At 45.9% G+C, this 13,905-nt stretch overlaps 1 protein-coding gene across 2 annotated transcripts in view; it reads right to left on the bottom strand.

Moving 5' to 3' along the window:
• LOC127433030 (cell adhesion molecule 2-like) overlaps positions 1-13,905 on the bottom strand; it is a 633,917-nt gene that overhangs the window by 569,579 nt on the left and 50,433 nt on the right. The window lies entirely within an intron of this gene.

The raw sequence follows: 13,905 nt of genomic DNA, 5'->3' as shown, positions 1-13,905 counted from the left end.
GCTCGTAGCCCTACCGGGGGCGGCATGTTTTGGGCGAGATATGCCATAGTTATGGCGTCAACAAGCCAGTGCTTGGAGACAGCGCTTCCTTTCCGCTGTGCACCAAAGCAGACAAAGAGCTGCTCAGAGACTCTAAAGCTCTGCGTGCGATCCAAATAGATGCGTAAAGCGTGCACCGGACACAGCAACGACAGGGCTGGGTCTGCCTCCTCCTGGAGCAGCGCTTGCAGGTTCACTACCTGGTCCCTACAAGGAGTGGTGGAAACCTTGGGCACATAGCCTGGTCGGGGTCTCAGGATCATGTGAGAATAGCCCGGACCGAACTCCAGGCACATTTCGCTGACAGAGAACGCTTGCAGGTCACCTACCCTCTTGATGGATGTGAGCGCAGTCAGGAGGGCAGTCTTCAGGGAGAGTGCCTTAAGCTCAGCTGACTGCAAAGGCTCAAAGGGGGCTCTCTGTAGACCCTGAAGAACTACGGAGAGATCCCATGAGGGAACGAGGGGCGGTCTGGAGGGATTCAGCCTCCTGGCACCTCTTAGGAACCTGATGATCAGGTCGTGCTTTCCTAAGGACTTACCATCAACTGCGTCGTGGTGTGCTGCTATGGCAGCAACGTACACCTTCAAGGTGGAAGGGGACAGCCTCCCTTCCAACCTCTCCTGCAGGAAGGAAAGCACTGATCCGACTGCACATCTCTGGGGGTCTTCGTGTCGAGAAGAACACCACTTAGCGAATAGACGCCACATAAAGGCATACAGGCGCCTCGTAGAGGGGGCCCTAGCCTGAGTGATCGTGTCTACCACCATGGGTGGTAGGCCACTTAGGTCTTCCGCGTCCCATCCAGGGACCAGACATGGAGATTCCAGAGGTCTGGGTGCGGGTGCCAGAGGGTGCCCCGTCCCTGAGAAAGAAGGTCCTTCCTCAGGGGAATTTGCCAGGGGGTGCTGTCGCGAGGAGCGTGAGGTCCGAGAAGCACATCTGGGTGGGCCAGTAGGGTGCTACCAGGACGACCTGCTCCTCGTCCTCCCTGACCTTGCACAGGGTCTGTGCAAGTAGGCTCACTGGGGGAAACGCATATTTGCAAATGCCAGGGGGCCAGCTGTGTGCCAGCATGTCTATGCCGAGGGGAGCCTCGGTGAGGGCATACCAGAGCGGGCAGTGGGAGGATTCTTGGGAGGCAAACAGGTCCACCTGTGCCCGACCGAGTCGACTCCAAATCAGCTGGACCACCTGAGGGTGGAGTCTCCACTCTCCCCTGAGGGAAACCTGCCATGACAGCATGTCCGCTGTAGTGTTGAGGTTGCCCGGGGTGTGAGTGGCTCGCAGCGACTTGAGGTGCTGCTGACTCCGGAGGAGGAGACGGCGGGCGAGTTGTGACATACAGCGGGCACGCAGACCGCCTTGGCGGTTGACATATGCTACCGCTGCCGTGCTGTCTGTCCGAACTAGCACGTGCTTGCCCTGGATCAATGGCCGGAACCTCCGCAGGGTGAGCAGAATTGCCAGTAACTTGAGGCAGTTGATGTGCCAACGCAGCCGAGGACCCATCCAGAGGCCGGTGGCTGCGTGCCCATTGCAAACACCGCCCCAGCCCGTTTTGGAGGCATCTGTCGTGACCATGACGCGCCTGGTGACCAGTTCTAGGGGAACACCTGCTCGTAGAAATGAGAGGTCGGTCCAAGGGCTGAAAAGACGGTGACAGACCGACGTAATGGCCACGCGGTGTGTCCCGTGGTGCCATGCCCGTCTCGGGACTCGAGTCTGGAGCCAGTGCTGAAGCGGCCTCATATGCATCAACCCGAGTGGGGTGGCCACCGCCGAGGATGCCATATGCCCCAGGAGCCTCTGAAAAAGTTTCAGTGGAACCGCTGTTTTCTGTTTGAACGCCTTCAAACAGGCCAGCACTGACTGGGCGCGCTTGTTCGTAAGGCGCACCGTCAGGGAGACTGAGTCCAACTCCAAACCGAGAAAAGAGATGCTCTGAACCAGGAGAAGCTTGTTCTTTTCCCAGTTTACCCAAAGCCCTAGTCGGCTGAGGTGTGAGAGCACCAGGTCCCTGTGTGCGCATAACACGTCTCAAGAGTGAGCTAAGATTAGCCAGTCGTCGAGATAGTTGAGAATGCGAATGCCCACCTCCCTTAACAGGGCAAGGGCAGCCTCTGCGATCTTTCGTAAAGATGCGAGGAGACAGGGACAGGACGAAAGGGAGGACTTTGTACTGATACGCCTGACCCTCGAACGCGAACCGCAGGAAGGGTCTGTGTCAAGGAAGGATCGAGACATGAAAGTACGCATCCTTCAGGTCTACCGCCACGAACCAATCTTGATGCTGGACGCTCACTAGAATGCGTCTTTGCGTCAGCATCTTGAACGGGAGTCTGTGTAAATCCCGGTTCAGTACTCGCAGGTCCAAGATTGGCCGCAACCCACCGCCTTTTTTTGGTACGATGAAGTAGGGGCTGTAAAACCCTTTCTTCATCTCGGCTGGAGGGACAGGTTCTATCGCTCCCTTCCGTAGGAGGGTAGCGATCTCCGCGCGCAGGGTAGCAGCGTTTTCGCCCTTGACCAAGGTGAAGTGAATACCGCTGAACCTGGGCGGGCGCCTGGCGAACTGAATCGCATAGCCGAGTCGGACGGTCCGGACCAACCACCATGATGGATTGGGAAGCGCAAGCCATGCGTCCAAATTCTGTGCGAGGGGGACCAAGGGGACAACGTCGTCGGCCGTACCGGCAGGTGGGGCCTTGTGGCGGGGCGGAGCGCGAGGTGCCACAGCACGTCGTGGCCGTGCTGAGTCTAGGGACAGCGAAGCACTTACCTGGCTCCTTGTGACCACTCCCGGAACAGCCTGGGACGGGGGAGGAAGAGGCCTGTCCTCGTGACCCGTGGAGGCTGTCACATCGGGGGTGGATTTGTGCCACAGCTGGGCTCTCAGGAGTGGAAAGGGCACTGCTGGAGTGCCAATCCTGCAAGACAAATCCCGTGGACGGTAGTCGTGGTGACGACCGTACACACCGGGTATGTGACCCAGGGAGGAAGGAAGCCGCTCTTTTGCTGAAGTGTTGGGTACCGCAGCCACTTGGGCATGCGGTGAAATCAAACAAAAAGGCAACAAAAGATTTTCCACCCGGCCCTCCACCGGGGGATGGAGTTGTCTTTCTACCAGCTCCAAGTGAGTGGGTTCCCTCGTCCCTGGGTTGCCCGTCTCAGGGGCGCTTCGAAGACCTCCGTGGGTTCTTCGGCGCCGGCTTCCTGCGGTGGGCTCCATGCCGGGGCCAGGCCGGAGGGGCGGGCTGCGGCAGAGCCGGTGCAGTCACCGCAGGGGGACGCCCTTGGTGACGAGCAGACGGGGTGGGGGGTCTTGAGCCGCGCCGGGGCAGGATGTGCCGGATTGCTTCCGTCTGCTGCTTTACCGTCGAGAACTGCTGGGCAAAGTCCTCAACGGTGTCGCCGAATAGGCCCGCCTGGGAAAGGGGGGCAGCAAGGAACTGTGTCTTGTCGGCCTCGCCCATCTCGACCAGGTTGAGCCACAGGTGGCGCTCCTGGACCACTAGTGTGGCCATCGTCTGCCCGAGAGACCGCGCCGTGACCTTCGTCTCCCGGAGGGCGAGGTCGGTCGCCGAGCGCAGTTCCTGCATCAAATCTGGGGCGGAACTACCCTCGTGCAGTTCTTTTAGTGCCTTGGCTTGGTGGACCTGCAGGAGAGCCATGGCATGCAGGGCAGAGGCGGCTTGTCCAGCAGCGCTGTAGGCCTTAGCCGTCAGGGACGACGTGAGCCTACAGGGCTTGGACGGGAGCTTAGGGCGTCCACGCCAGGTGGCGGCGCTCTGCGGGCATAAGTGCACCACGAGCGTCTTATCCACCGGGGGAATCGCCGTATAGCCCCTGGCCGCCCCGCCATCGAGGGTAGTGAGAGCGGGGGAACTGTGGAGTCGGGGTCGGGCAGTAAAAGGTGCCTCCCATGACTTCGTCAGCTCCTCGTGCACCTCCGGGAAGAATGGCACTGGAGCGGGGCACGGCTGTTTTGAGCAGCGCCGCGAGCCCAGAAACCAATAATCAAGCCGCGAGGGTTCAGGGGAGAGCAGAGGGTTCCACTCTAGCCCGACGCCCGCGGCCGCCCGGTAAAGCATGTCTGTCATTTCGGCATCGGCCTGTAACTGGGCGACCGTCCCCGAAGGGGGAAGCCCAGCTGAGGCTTCTGCGTCCGACTGGACAAGCCCGCTCTCCGATGCTGCGCTCGAGAGCTCATTATCTTCGCAGGCCCCAAACAAGAAGCCAGACTTGCCGTGCGACGAGTCGGCGAACTCATCCGGAAGCCCGATTGGGGCAGACGAGCGTGCTGGGGAATGGGAGGTCCGCAGGGGGATACCCGGCGGAGGCGATCCCATTGAGGTCCCCAAATCGCCCCCAGTGCTAGCAGCGCTGACCTCATACCCGTAGGTAGGAGGACCGAGGCGGGGAGCCGCTGGGGTGGCCGCGACCGCAACGTTGCCATGGTCATGTTCTCGCAGTGAGAACATGAACCATTCATAAACGCTGCCTCCATGTGGGTCGCGCCCAGACACGAAAGACAGCGATCATGGCCATCCAAAGTTGAGAGAAAATGACCGCAACCAGGAATAACACACGATCGGAAAGGCATCTTTAGAAAGACGCGTCTTTAAAAAGACGTTCCGTGTGTGCGCTCTTTTAGAGAAATATACTCTTTTAGAGGGGAAAAACGCTCTTTCAGAAGATATACTCTCTAGTTTTTCTGCCAAAGCGCCCAGGGGCGTTCTCTGCAGTGCACCAGTGCGGAGCAGGGAGAAGCCGCTGAAATGCGCCGTCAGATCCAGCAGAGGTGAATGAAGTGCTATTCAGCTCAATGAGCATGAACGTTCGGCTCCGAAGAGAAAATCTGAATGAGTGGTTAATACCAGCTCCTTTTATACCCGTATGTCCGGCGGAGTGGCATGCAAATACCACTCGCCAATTTTCATTGGCCTTTTATCAAAGACCAGAGGTGTCTCAGGCTCCCAAGAGTGACCCCTAGTGTCACTACATCGACACCAGCATCGAGTAGGTGACAGATAGGGAAATGTATTTCATTACAAAACTAAAATTTTATAAAAAAATACAAAAATAAAAAAAAACATTTTTGAAATTGATAACTTGGACCAAATAATTAAGAAAAGCAGCCAATAAGTGCCCAACATAGATGGGAACTCCTTCAATACTGTTTAAAAAGCATCCCATGGTGATACCTCAAGAAGTTGTTTGAGAAAATGTCAAGAGTACATGTCTGCAAATTCTAGACAAAGGGTGACTACTTTGAAGATACTAAAATATAACACAGTTTTGATTTATTTTGGATTTTGTTTAGTCACAACATAATTCCCATAGTTCCATTTATGTTATTCCATAATTTTGATGACTTTATTATTATTCTAAAATGTAAAAAAAGATAAGAAAGCAAAACTGGCATATCAATTCATAATCTAATATTTAGAACAACATCTGTAGTCACAACACCTTTAACCTCATGCAGATCGTTCTGCTAGGCCACGTGTGGGATGTGCGTCATGATCACAGATGGCAGTAGGAATGAACCGGAGTGAGATCTGTCCACATGTCTCTCTCTTAAAACTCAGCGATGCATAAATAAACCTGAGCTGTTTTGCACTGCCTTCATAGGCGACACATATTATGGAGAAGCTTCCGGAGAACTTTGTAATGGGCCCCAGTGCGAGCGATCACAGTGCCTCTGCTGCCAACCATGGCAGATGGGTGACTGTAATGAATGAGCTGTGTGTATGCACTTATTTGTGGGTTGTGAGTGAGTGTGTTAGTGTGTTTGTGCAACAAAAAACAGGCTGTGAAAATTATAAAATATTTTTTTCTCCACTTCACAGTTCTGATGTCTTTTTCGTCTTTTCTTTCCCTGGCTAATTTGCTCTCCTGTCTGTGTGTTTTTAACTTTTGTTTCCTTTTATACATAAGACTCCAGACAAGGAACAGACACTCTTCAATTTTATTAGTGAATCGTGCAGAATGGGTGCAATTATACTCTGGTTTATAACGTCCTCGAAATGGGTGTAACGTTTTTTTAGATGCTGCATTTCACAGAACGCTATTTATCAAACCATACATAGCGTGCTCCATGAATTAAAACAGTTCATAAACTTTTAATGAAATTACTTTGCCCTTATTTTTCTTACCAGACAAACTAACCCACAGCAACTAATGTGACCATAAAAGTTATGTGCAGGAAAATAAGCCAATAAAAGAATTAATTAGACTGTAGCACAGAGAAAGAAAGTATGATTACAAAAGGAGGGCAAAAGTCCTTTTAAGACACTGTTGGCAAAACAAAATATCTGGAACAAGATATTAGGAGTAGGACTTGGTGATATTAAATATACATATTATATATTGTTGTATTGTTATTTATGTGCTCTAAAATGGCTTATAAGGGCGTCCACAACCATACATTTAATAAAACAGCCAATGTTGCCAAGTTGAATATAAGAAAAGTGCTATGCGGAGAATTTCATAAACTTTTAAAATCAGAGTTCTGAATAGATTCATTGAAACAGTTTGAGCTGATTCATCTGAATCAAATGAATTGAACTTACCGACTTTCACACTGTTTTTGCTACTGAAGTTTAAATCAGGGACAGCTAACTGAAGCTCAAATATTCACGATAGAACAAATGATAGTGAAAGTAGTCTATTAACACACGCTTAAGGAAACTTAAAGGCCAATTAAAAAGCCCATTAAATCATCACTATACACAATACTTAATTTTATATGGCCAGCAAATTCAAAGCCAAAATTCTGTGAATTTTTTATATACCACCCAACCCTAGTTAAGAGTCCTAATTCCTAAGAACCTAATTCTGGATCCAAAAGAAGGTTCCTATCTTTGGGAGGGTGGCAAGTAAGTGGGCAGGAAGTCCTATCCAGAATAACTGTCAAACATCCGTATTGTAAAAGGGATTCAGTCTTTATCAGAGCCTACAGTCAGAGCAGATAGAGTCAGTGGATTGATCCTGAAGATGGGGAATTAATTGAAGACAGGCCGAGATGCTGTCACAGTCTGGTCTGCTTGGAGAGGGGAAAGCTAAAGGTCACAGGGGAAATAGTATTAGCTCTTCTCCTTGAGATTATAGAGCGATATAGCCTCTGATAAAGCCAAAACGTTCTCGCCGAGCATTCAGGCAAGAGAAGGAGGGATGGAGAGAGACAGGCAGAGACAAAGAAAGATTAAGTAAGACAGATAGAGAAAGCAGTGGTGGCTGGTGCTAAAACATTTGGGGTGGGGAGCAAACAAACTGAAAATCACACCATCAGTAATGCGGGACTGAATGTAATTGTTAAATAGCCATTTGACAGGTGATATAAACATGTATCATCACTGCTTAGCTAAAAAATGGAAAATTCAACTGTTAAAGCATGTAATAAGGTACCACTAATCAGTGAATTTGAATTTAATGTGGGTTTATTTTCAGTAATAAAGTGCGAACACCACCAAACCCACTCAAAGCAATATTAAACCTATTTAAAAGCACCAACAATATATGAAACCTTAGAAAATAATTACATTTAAAGAACTGAATTAAATGTAAATCAATCAATACAATCAATCAATCAATCAATCAAATTATCAGTTGGAATGTATATTTTGAAAACTCAAAGGAAAATACTTAATGCCAGTGCAGTGCATCAGATTTAAGACTTTTTAATACCAAAACCTTAATTTGTGCTAAATCAATTTAATGTCTATAAAGACATTTTAATGGCCTGTTCTAACATTTATAGCATTTTTCAGAAGGATGTTTTAAGTTCCGCACCCCTGTCATTGTCCACAACTCTTTGGTGCCAGGACTCTGAAATAGCAAACAAGGAAAACAATAAAAGACATTACTTTCACCGCATCCAGGTAGCCAACTCCGTTTGCCATAAAAAGAGGTGGAGAGACAGGTGTAAGCTCATCCTCGATCACTTTGCTGCTGAATTTGTAAATCGGGTTGATCCGGTCCAATCTCCTTTATCCTTTTATTTTCTTCAGGTGAACACCTTGTGAAATGTTTTTTTTTTTTTTTTTTATTATTATTATTTTTTTTTGTAAAGATAAAACTAAATTTTCTTTCATTTGGAAGAAATGCTGCGCCAACCTGAAACTCGGTGGTTCAACTTCAACGGGGTTAACAATCTCCTGCAGTACCGGTCAACTAACAAGCTGCTGAGTGGGAAAGAGAGTCATTGAAAATGGTCGAGAATCGTCCAATCACATGAGGTCAAAAAAATAAAAACAATATTGATATGCTACCAACAAAAAAGGGAGTGTCTGGGGCACAGAGATCTGCGTCCAGTGGAAAATCTGAACCATCCAATTAGAAAGCAAGTCACCTGCTTGCCAAAACCTACATGCACACTCATTTGGCCAGTGCCCTGCACACAGGAAGTATAGCCTATGTATTCACACAGAAATTAACCAAATACAATTTTTGATAACATTTTTTAATAAATGCTAACATGACTACCAGGTCCATAGTGTGACTAAATAATTTTATTTCATAATTATTTTGCAATATATAATTAACTTATTTTTAACATGTTTAAGTAGCCTTCTTCTATGGATATCTTGAAGGGGGCAGCGCCCCAGCGCCCCAGCGCCCCCTATTGACCAGCCACAACTGAGAGAAAGGAAGATATGTTAGCTATCAAGAAAATAAAGATAAGGTTCACATACTTTGCATATTATTGTACATATTAAAAGAACAGACATGTTATGACAGGGATCTTGCGAAAGTGAGGGCCGAGAGTAAGAAGAGTTCCATCTGACAGTGTGGGTAAAAGATTAACACTTGAATAAATAAGTAAATGGAAAGCTAATACTCTTTTGAAATAAAAATGAGTGTAGAGCACATCGGGAAGGCTCGGCTTAAAGGAGACTTATTATGCCCCTTTTTACAAGATGTAATATAAGTCTCAGGTGTTCCCTGAATGTGTCTGTGAAGTTTCAGCTCAAAATACCCCACGATCATTTATTATACCATGTTGTAAATGCCTTTTTTTGGGTGGAGTCAAAAACATGCTGTTTTCGTATGTGTCTCTTTAAATGCAAATGAGCTGCTGCTCCCCGCCCCCTTTCCGGAAGAGGGCTGTGCCTTTACAGCTCCTGCTTCGGATACTATAGCAACAACAAATCAGAACCAATATGACTGACACCGTAAATACCGGAGTATGAGCATCCGTAAACGATGCAAAACATAGGCATTTTGAGTTTGTGATAGTGCTTCTTATGTAGAAAATCACTTCCTGCCCTCCATCTGCATTTCACGCCACAGCAACGCAGTGACGTGACATCATGTGCAAACAAGCTATAACGACATAGCTCTGGTCTCCATGAATACAATCAGAGACAATGGTAACTTTAGCTGCATTAGCTGTGGAATCAGCTAACAAACACATTCGGAAAGGCGATTTTCAAACATTCACACAATATAAAGTGCGATACTTACATCTTCAGGATATAAAGCTGGAACATGAACAGTTGGTACTGATCCATGCTTGAGAGTCAAATTTTTATAAAGACCCTCATTCACAAAGCAGTCCGGTGTAAAATGATTTGCACAAACATACACAAATTTTGGTATGTTTTGGGGCACATTTTCTTCAAAAACAAAACTTGTCCACTGCGTCTTCAGTGGCTCTGATTCCGGGAGTACATGAAGACTCTTATGTTCACTTTTACAGCCAACAACAGAACACGTATGACATTATTCTTCTCACTGTAGCTACTCCAGCACGGAAAAAAATGGCGGACTGTGTGTCGATCACTCAGGGGAGGATCTATGATAATAGGGTGGAGTCCGTCACCAGTTGTGGGTGTGGCCTGCTCTAAAGTGACGTCACCTTAGAGCGGATACGAAAACCAGTCATTTTGAGACACTGTTTTTGATTAATAGAAATATAAGAAAGTGGGTGGACTTTTAACATTGTAGGGTGGTTGTGTACGCACACTGCCGACTAACATTTATGTTCAAACACCATGTAAAAGTGAATTTTGCATAATAGGTCCCCTTTAAAGCAGGAGAAAAAAAAAAAACAACCAAAGCTACTAAGAGCAAACCATGCACATGCAAACCTGACACAGAATCCCCAAGAACAAGACTGACCTTTCTAATCACTTCGTTAATTTACAGCACATAAAACGCTCTGCAGAAGTTTCAGAAAAAAAAAGAAAAGAAAAAAAGAAGAAAAAATCTCACGCTCGCTCTTGACAGGCTGCATTCAGAAGTGCAAGAGTCAGCAGGCAGAAAAACAAATGAGACAGTTTAAAAAGAATCATTAATATATCACTGCTCTCTTTCACGGGACTTTTCAAAGCATGTCCTTGGGTTTAACAGTATTCATGAGAGAGACAAAGTGAGAAAAAGAAAGAGCTGCACAATCACACAGGGCTAAAACTGCATCAGAGGGGAGCGTACTTCGAAACGGCTTGTGTTCCTTCCATTCTAAAATTTTTAACAGAAAAAGCCATTTGCCTCTGACATTAAATACTAAAATATGGATAATTTTCAAGCTAACCACACTCCTCGATTAAGCCCGAGAGCTTTAAACCAAACTGCAGCGATCACAGAGCATCAAACAGCACAAGGATCAAGTGTTGCGTAAGTTTGTCTAAGCTCTGACTCCCAGTGCAGAGGAAAAAAAAGCTATTGTACCGTTAAAAGAGATGATGTGCAGAAAAAGGCAGACAGGAAAAATTAGGCAGCAGTACAAACTTCTTTTGAAAATGCAGACTGTTTTTTTGTTTATTTTTATTTTTTTTTAAGCAAACTCAGTTTCAGAGCTCCTTTTAAGGGCTGCTATTGCTAAAACTGATATTAATCAATACCGAAAAACAACAATGTAACAATGCGGAACCTTCGTCAAAAGAAAAAAGAAAAAAAGGGTACAACACACATTCTGCAAAGCATTAAAAAAAAATTATTATATTTATAGGTCCATGGTCAAGGTGCTGTGTCAAGAGATTTTTTTGTTTGTTTGTTTATTTGTTTTTTTTTACAAATTGTAGCCTAAATAACACACTTTAATTTGCACATTGTTTGAAAGAGACCCCTGGGAAAAATTTGAAATATCAGATTGATTAATCAACTAAATAAATATCAAAGAAATAAACAAAGTTTTTCAGACAGCATGCATTCTTGCATTAAAAACAGCTATAAGCAGCACAATGAATGGAACAAAACACAGGTGTCTCGTTTTTCTCGACCTTCAAGGTCTTTTAACTCAACACAGCTTCTTAAAGATGGTGACAATGAAAAAAAAAAAGCAAGATGCGCCACAACGACCAAAAATGTCAATCTAGTGCATATCTGCACAGGAAAAACCATAAGAAAAACAATGCAGATAGATGCAAAAATGTTCTGTAGGGTAGGCCCCCTACTCCTTTTGTTTTGTCAGAGTTTGTAGTTCACAAGGTGAGCGAATGGAAAGGACAGACAATCATACATGTGCCGTGTGAATGAATGGATGGTGGTCTGGACCGAATACAGAATTTGGGTGCTGTTCCTCTCCCTGCTGGTGTTTTATTCAGACTATCAGCAAACCTTACCCTACCTCTACTGCCATGCTACAGAGCTCAAATGCCCATGTGTGAAAGTGAGAGGAAACAGACAATGCTTCTGCCAATCAAGCTGGACATCCCTCAGGGATACAAGAGAGGCTGGCATGAGCTGTGCTGCTGCTGTGTTAGTGTGTGTTTGTGGGAGAGTGTTTCCTTAAGCCCGCTATACACTGTAGGATTTTTACAGTCCTTTAGGATTGTTGTTTGTCAGACTATACGATATGAAGGCATTGATATCGCCATGGCACACTGTGCGACATTATGTCAGTGTAGCACGGAGGAGGGTGGGGCCGGGCCGGAATGACGCACGCCCGGACCCCAATCAGCCTGATGAGGCGAGCGAGGAATAAAGGCGACCGGATTCGCAGTTCGAGAGAGAGAGAGAACTACAGGCAGCTGCCCTGAGTGTAACAAGGTAAAAGGGAAAGGAGGAGGTGAAAACCGGCTTAACAATATAAATAATATTTAATGTTAACTTAAACAAAAAGACATACACATACAGGGCAGCTGCCCGTAATTCTGCCGCCTCCAGTCGCCTTTATCCCTCTCGCGCCTCATCAGGCTGATTGGGGTCTGGGCGTGCATCATTCCGGCCTGGCCCCGCCCTCCTCTGTGCTACAGTCGTCTGACTGTATGATACACATTGTAGCCGACTGAGGTCCCAGTCGTCCCGATCAGTGAACGTGACTCACGTTACGGCAGTCATGTGGAACAGAAGCAAAACAGCGAGATTTGCCCGCCCCAGAGGAGAATTTTTTTTTCCTTTCTTTTTTTTTTCTGCTCCAATACCACTCCATCATGAGCATAGGATAACGTATAAACAGAAAGATGGATTTTGTCAAATAGGCCTATAATAAGCCTGATCACAAATACAAAAAATTACAGATGTTGAGAATGAACACGAGTGCGGAAGGTAGCCTACAGTAATAATTAGCTACCACAAGCAAATATTCATTGTGGAAATAAAAGACTTGTGGCCTGAAAAATGACAAACTTCTCTGTTCACACTGGGGAAAAAATGGGTTATAGTACATCTTTCACCTCTTTTAGATTAGTAACCTATCGGCCACACAAAATTTCGAAAATTCATATAGGCTGATAATATATCACGCTTGCAAATTCCCTATGGATTATTCACAAACATGACATATATTTCTATAATTGTATCCAATTGTATCTGCTGATTTGGATTAAAACGTCCCATAAATACTTACCTATATAAATTGTTCAAACTTTTTTGTGTGTGGGTGTGTGTGTGTGTGTGTGGTGTGAATCTTAACTAAAGAAGTTTATAGATGTTTAAAGTAAATTTACTAAAAGTAAAATAGTAATTCAAATAAAGTTGTAAAGAAAATGCATGATAAATGTAAAGAAAAAAATGTGTTAAGAAAATGCAATCATTTATTTATTTTCATTTTGTAAGCTCTGAATTTATTTAATTCAGGGAATAATGCTTTCATATTGCTTAAATGGTACACTTTTCTCCAAGTATTTTCTGCTTATTTATTAATTAAAACATTTTATATAAAATGAAAAGAAGAAAAAACATTGAAAGAGCTTGAGTAGAGTGATAACTGGGCACAAATGTTGCTACGGTGGTGCAAACACGGAGCAGGTTTCTTTCCAAGTGAATTTAGGTGCGAAAGAGGAGCGGAATATCTCATCTGGCCGTCATAATAGCAGTCACACTCTACGGCTGCGATGCTGAATTTCTGACTCTGCCAAAATTTCATCGGAGGCTAAAGATCATCGCAAAGGCTATTATTCGCCCGTCGGTGAACATATCACACTGAACGTTGTAAGATTGCCAATTTTGCCCTACGACGACAGAAATCCTTTAGGATTCCCGAAATTTGTCTCAGATGGCAGAATCATGGCCAAAATCATACATTGTGCACCAGGCTTTAAAGGGGCTTTGTACATAAATCATCACAACACCTTGAAAATGAAACAGCATGGTTTGGGGTAACAAGAAGGGCAATAAAAAAAAACAATTAATCATTCTATGAAATGTATCGCTGAGGCTAAGAAAATTGACCACTGAGAAAGAGAGAGAGAACAGAGAGCTGTCTGGCAGTGCGGTCACGTATATGTTGGCTGAGCGCTGGGCCTCGGTGGGGCCGAGCAAGAGAGAGTGCTGCTAGCTCAGCGCCTTCCTTAGTTTAATTTAGCCAGACATGACTCACATGAGGGTGATGGGAACGGGGTGGTGATTAAATCTAACCTGCTGCATGCTACAGCTGCAAAGACGGCAATCAAGATCACAGCTGCCAGGCAAGGTGCT

This window comes from Myxocyprinus asiaticus, chromosome 42 (assembly GCF_019703515.2).
Source record: "Myxocyprinus asiaticus isolate MX2 ecotype Aquarium Trade chromosome 42, UBuf_Myxa_2, whole genome shotgun sequence".
NCBI classification, from domain to species: Eukaryota; Metazoa; Chordata; class Actinopteri; order Cypriniformes; family Catostomidae; genus Myxocyprinus; species Myxocyprinus asiaticus.
This window is presented reverse-complemented; position numbering and strand designations above follow the sequence as displayed.